The sequence below is a fragment of the Littorina saxatilis genome, linkage group LG15 (assembly GCF_037325665.1).
Source record: "Littorina saxatilis isolate snail1 linkage group LG15, US_GU_Lsax_2.0, whole genome shotgun sequence".
In the NCBI taxonomy this organism is placed as follows: Eukaryota; Metazoa; Mollusca; class Gastropoda; order Littorinimorpha; family Littorinidae; genus Littorina; species Littorina saxatilis.
In genome coordinates, this window is record NC_090259.1 from 34,370,239 (window position 1) to 34,377,452 (window position 7,214).

Consider the following 7,214-nt stretch of genomic DNA (forward strand, 5'->3'; position numbering starts at 1 on the left):
TGGAGCGCACGACCAGTTGAACACGTCTTTGAAATCCTATCAGTAGTGGTTATGAAGAAAACAAGTTTGATACCCAATACTCACGTTGCAGTCTTTATCTTAGAAACCAGCTCTATTTTGTTCGTTATTTGTGGCCTCAGCTCATCTTGAACTTACATAAAATGTCACTTCATCTTCTATTGGTATATTTAAGAAATTCCTTTATACATCAGACAGCATCAGTGATCCGCGTTGCTGAAGTGTTAGTCGGCTGAGGACCGTTTTGGTTACTTTTTGGGGTCACGTTAGCAAACACGTTTTTCTGATAGATTTTAACACCACAACACTAAATCAAAAGTCGTGGAGCAATATTCCGAACCACCGGTGAGAAAAACGTTGGTTTGTGTGTATGTTTTCCTTCTTTGGCGTTACTATTCTCGTTTGGAGGGTTGGGTTCAGAAAACGGACATACACATTAAACCGCTTGACAGAAATTCTATAACTGTAAATCATTCGAAAGGGAAGGAATTCATGTACATGTTTGTGCCACTTAAAATGACGTCATTATATGTTTGTGCCTGGAGTTTTGACGTTATTCAGTATGCTAAAAAAAAATCATAATGAGGCAAGTAATCGGCTTTGGTTTTCAGTGTAAAACATTTGAATAGTTCCAAGAAATGAAACATACACATGTTAAATTTAAAAAGATAAGTAAGGCAAATTAAAAAGAGCATTTTAATATCATTTGCAGGTGTATACCTTTTGGTTGTGAGGAGTTTCAACGCCGTATGTTCGGCTATAGCCTACTGATAGCGCGCTGACGCCAGGTGTAAGCAAAGCGTTGTCGCCAACTTCACGGAAAGTGTCCCCCATTCAAAACAAAATGTGTCTCTTTGACACCACGTACAGCTTATATTCATAGTTGTGCGAATGAGTAAGGTTTGAATTAAGTACATGTTTGCTTTTCAACGAGAAATATACACGTTAGCAAACATGCGAACCGATTTGCTGTAGATCTGTCCTCACTCAAGCATGTTTGCCCACTTTCATCCCATCCTGCACGCCTCTTTGTCAATAAATGGACTGACAAGCCAAACTATTATGTTCATGGATGCGTCCTGCGTTCATATTTGAAATATCAACATTCAAAACGGTCTGTATTGTACAAACATTCAAAAAGAAATGAAGCAATCAAATTTGTGTGGTAGCGCACAGCCGAAACGTCTGAATCGGAATAAAGCTAGAGAATAAAACTTATGGACAACTTGTAAGACAAACATTGTTACAACACAAAATAATTCTTTTACTGTCGAGAAAAAGTCAGTGCAATTCAAACCTGTGAAAGTAGGGAGTCTGGATATAGATCGTTTGGGTCGCGGAATTAAGGGTTTTGCATTTTTGAACATACACGCACGCACGCACGCACGCACGCACGCACGCACGCTGCATGCACGCACGCACGCACGCACGCACGCACGCACGCACGCACGCACGCACACACACACACACGCACACACACACACACACACACAAACACACACATACAAACAAACACACACACACACAAACAAACACACACACACGCTCATACCCCCACACGCACACGAACGCATGCAGACAAACACATATACACATACACAAAAATAAACATACAAACATAGACAAACTGACGGACACAGTGAGACAAAAACCGACACAGACACACACACATGCACGCACGCACTTACGCACGCAAACAAAGACATAGAGATGCTTATACAGAGATACACTTACGCCAAAAACAAACAAACACGCACACAAACACACAGACATACAGATATATTTTATTCTTGGTAGAGAAATGCATTTTCTTTTTATTAGAGACAAACAGAGACAGACAGAGAGAGAGAAAGAGACAGAGACAGACAGACAGACTGATAGACAGACAGAGGGACAGACAGACAGACAGAGACGTATGTGTAATTAATTTGGTTAAACCACACGTTACGTTCACCACTGCGTGTGTAACCATGTACAAAGTTATCATCTCTTTATATGTGTTCACTTGCATTGTAATCCTAGGGCAGGAGGGGGGGGGGGGGGGGGGGGGTAATATAAATGTATGTAACGCACAATACATGCCTTTTAACAGGCTAGAATTGGAATTTTTATTTGAAGACTGGCATTGCAGTGTGACACGTGGTTCGTACGTTATTACCTTATTACAAAAAGAACAAGTCGCGTAAGGCGAAATTACTACATTTAGTCAAGCTGTGGAACTCACAGAATGAAAATGAACGTAGTCCGCCGCTAGTGCAAAAGGCAGTGAAAGTGACGAGCCTGTTTGGCGCGGTAGCGATTGCGCTGTGCTTTACTGTACCTCTCTTCGTTTTAACTTTCTGAGCGTGTTTTTAATCCAAACATATCATATCTATATGTTTTTGGAATCAGGAACCGACAAGGAATAAGATGAATAGTTTTTAAAACGATTTCAGAAATTTAATCTTGATCATAATTTTTATATTTTTAATTTTCAGAGCTTGTTTTTAATCCAAATATAACATATGTATATGTTTTTGGAATCAGAAAATGACGAAGAATAAGATGAAATTGTTTTTGGATCGTTTAATAAAAAAATAATTTTAATTAGAAGTTTCCGATTTTTAATGACCAAACTCACTCATTAGTTTTTAAGCCACCAAGCTGAAATGCAATACCAAACCCCGGCCTTCGTCGAAGATTGCTTTGCCAAAATTTCAATCAATCTAATTGAAAAATGAGGGTGTGACAGTGCCGCCTCAACTTTTACAAAAAGCCGGATATGACGTCATCAAAGGTATTTATCGAAAAAATGAAAAAAACATCCGGGGATATCATACCCAGGAACTCTCATGTCAAATTTCATAAAGATCGGCCCAGTAGTTTAGTCTGAATCGCTCTACACACACACACACACACACACACACACACACACACACACACACACCACGACCCTCGTCTCGATTCCCCCCTCTATGTTAAAACATTTAGTCAAAACTTGACTAAATGTCAAAAGAACGGCACTGACGCAACCGGAAATTAATGAAATACTATTATCAATGTATTAATTAATGCGATGTAAAACATCCTAAACATCGTATGATCACGACATCGTTTAGCATTTAGGATCAAATGGTGCCAATGTGTTCACAATGCACTAATCACAGACAACAGTTATACACTTTACGTACATGTAACTCTCCAAAGGACATTTTCTGCCATTTGAAATAAATGTCTTTCGAAGGAAGTTTAACTCAAATGTATAAATATTATGTATGAATTTTAATATCTACTTGCACTTTTTGAAGAAAAAGCTTTTTCTGAGATAAGGTGTGTACCTCTTAAATTCAAAAATCCTCTGGTAGAAAAACCGGAAGTATCGTGTACTAAGCATATGCATATGTTTTAAAAGTTAATTGTGCTAATGTAGAACATCCTGCCTATGTATATGTATAGGTTTTGAATACTCTAGGGGAAAAGCATAGCCAATATTCATTCATCTTCAACTAACACCCCTAATCTCAGGGCCCGTTTTGTCAGTGGGGGTAGGGTTTTAATCAGTCAAAAATCACTTTCATTCAATATTTTCTGCCATTTCAAAAACATAAGATTGCACAATTTCTTGAGTTTTAAGATACTTTAACTGACTATAACAAGAAAACCTGCACTTTTTGCAGAATGATTTTTTTGTCCATGATTTATGTTTAAAATGTCAATTCTTACGGCAAAAAATGCTAACGGTTGCTTCGTCAGAGGGCACGTACCTACGACGAGAATCGTGTATGCCAATTGAAATGCATATATTTTGAAATAAGGGGAATCATAACATATTTCACTGTAAAGTGTCTCACTCTAATACCTTCTGGGTTCATGATGTATTTGGTTAATGGAATTTGCAGATAAGGATATCTGAAAATGACAGCTATACATATATTTTATTAAAACAGAAACTGGTGGAGTGAAAAAAAGACATGTTCTGAAGAAGTCGTACTAAAATCATTTATGGGCTTGTACATCACAGTTTGCGTGTTATCTTTTAAAGAAAAACCGTTTTCATCGCTAACAATGACCTAATTTATAAATACATATCGGTCGGTCATAGTCACGTTTTTTTAGAGGGGTAGTGTGCAAAATTTCGTTTTGTACGTTTAAATGACATGTCCTTTATTTCAGTCATGTATCAATCAATAAGTAAATGCGCATACTTTTATTAAAAGTTACTTTCACTTTTAAATAGCTTCTAGCATTTAATATAATTTCTGACAAATGCACGCTATGTTGACATCATGTGGTAAAACCGGAAGTTGAATTATTTTGCGATAGCAAAATCCTGTTACAATGATCACTTTCCTTTTATAACGATCTGATCTTTAAGGTTATGGGTAAAAATCTAACAGATTGAACCAAATTATCCTTTTTCAAGCCTGTGTATGTGTAAACTCTTTTTCGCTTCGACCCGGTTTGGTTTTCCCAGTTGATTCAGAATCATCCATTATGTAGTTTATATGACTGTTGTTTTCCTCAGTAAATTAACAATTGTTGATGTTAAATAATTCTAGCTGTGAGAATAAACAATTTTCAAGATGTTTCTGATTGCGGTTTTAACCAGGTGTTGTGAGTTAGCTATACATATCGATAGAGAAAATGGCATTTCCTGTTTTGTCGTCCGCATGTTATACAGATGTTGTTAAAATTAAAACTGTGCATACGAAATAGGCATTTTACTTGCTGTCTGATGGCAACGATCTTTAGCTTTCGTTTAAGGTATAATTTGCTTATATCCGTATGCAGTCAAGCGGTACATGACGGTTTTTTTGTAACCCACCCCCTGCGTCATGGCTGCATTTTTGCAGAATATGGGTCATGTTACGAAAACGCTTCTCATTCTTAGGTGGTTGGGTTTAGCCATTTGTCGTTTACTGAACTTCGGCTGCAAATAAAACGAACTTTCCAAAAAACATAATATCTATTGTGACCACCCAAAGTAACCCCCCCCCCACTATAGCCAGCCAGGTGACTATGTGTGTGTGTTGAGCAATGAAAGTTAAAGTTCAGGACAAACCTTCAAATAGATAACAGTGTCTGACAACACAAACAGCTTGCACGTCTGTGTTACCTGATTTTTCTCTCATCCATGTGTATATATCACAGTCTTTGTAAACTTTGTAAATTGAATTAGTTAACTTCGACGTGTATTACTATTTGACTTGACATTATGTGTGTTGAAAACTTTGTAAATTGTATAAGTTTATTTTGATGTGTATAAGTACCGGTATTTGATTTGGCCTTGTGTACAGAATTATTTATTTGTGTATGTTTTTGTGCGGCTCTTAGAAATATTTTTGGATTCGAGTCAAATACGTATCCTCATTATTATTATTATTATTATTATTATTATTAATATTATGTCAGCAGGACCTACCTGCACTGAGGATTTCCCAGGAATCCATCCACACTTCCAAACCGTACCCCTCAGACAGCTTCCCCCTTCCCCCCTTACACACCTGCTTGCAATACCTCAGTGATCATCTTTCTCTCATCCGCGTGCAGAGGTCAGCAGGGCCTAGCTGCTCTCAGATATCCCAAGGACTCCACCCTCACCCTCAACTTGCCCCCCTTCCACCCTACCCCCCTCCCCCCACTCCACACCTTCTTGTCGTCTTGAGAAATGCTGACAACATCACTAAAACACTCCCCCGAAATCTCTTCCCTCCTTCGCCCCCTCCCTCACCCTTCTTACCTCACAAAAAAAATCCCTGTAATCTGACGGAAGAATCAAGTTACTTTTTTTCTGAGAATGAAGGTCTATTTGTGTTTTGGCGCGAAGATTAGTGTCTTGCTATTTTAATTCAAAAGAAAATCACGAGATTAAATTACTTCGGTGCAATGAGCACCCTGCACAAAAAATGTTACACACAGATAAATCCCAAACCCTCCAACCAATGCATACTTTCCCTGACCCCCCCCCCCCCCCTCCCCCTTCCCCTCCCAAACAACAACAAAATCTAAAGCGTGGGGAAAACCAAGTGAAATGCCGGTATTAAGAAACCTTAAAGGGACACCACTTCGCGTATAAACAGTTGGGCTCGCCGTCTCAACCCTGGTCAGGCCTTTTACATGGGATAACAACACCCCAACACTTGGACACATACTCAAAAATCAACACCCGGACTGTTTGCAGTCGTGAGTTAAGTTGGACGTTTAAAAAAAAACATTCTTCAAAATCTGGGCGGGAAGACAGCTCAGTCGATATCGGTGCTGATTTTGTGCATACTCTCCTCGGGGTATGAACACCCACTGTACACGCATGCGCACGATAAAGATCCCAAGTTCACAGCGAAAGTCTCAGAGCTTGGAAACATGGAAATACGGACGCAGGAAAGAGAAGGAAAAAAAGGGTAGTGCAGCTCGCTTTCCCCAGGTTAAAAGCACCCCGAATTTCCACGAGGGTAACCTCACAGAATTATATGATACCTTGAAACGGGTACAGTGGTCGAGTGGATAAGACGTCGGCCTCCCAAGCGGAATGTCGTGGGTTCGAATCCCGGCCGCGCCTGGTAGGTTAAGGGTGGAGATTTGTCCGATCTCCCAGGTCAACGTATGTGCAGACCTGCTAGTGCCTTATCCCCCTTCGTAGGCACACGTTATCCATGTAAGATTTTGGGAGGTTAGAGACACACGAAAATACCAAGCATGCATCCCCCGAAGGCGGCGTATGGCTGCCTGAATGGCGGGATAAAAACGGTCGTACACTTAAAAATCCACTCGTGCAAAAAACAAGAGTGTACGTGGGAATTTCAGCCCATGAGAGCAGAAGAAAAGGAAGAATATCATACCTTATCATTATCATGAAAAAAGTCACAAGTGGCTTTTTGAAATTAATTCATCAAAAATTCCCACATGCTGTTCCTTTATGGTATGTGACCAAGTGGAGGATGTCTTGAAAGCCTGGCCAGATCTGTGACGGCGGACGGAAAAGGAGTGTGCCTTTAAAGCCCTCATGGAATCAATACCAGGTCGCGGACAAAAGGGCTTTACGCTATTGACATGTTGCTGATAGCGGGGAGTAACGACTCTATACAGTAACACGATACCGTCGGCACAACTGAATAGTTTCGGCTGCACTGAATTGAATTGAATTGAACTGAGCCTAGCTTAGCGTGAAATGAAGCGGTGTGACGGACGGAGGCAGTTTGGAGAAAAGGGGCTTAGGGAGA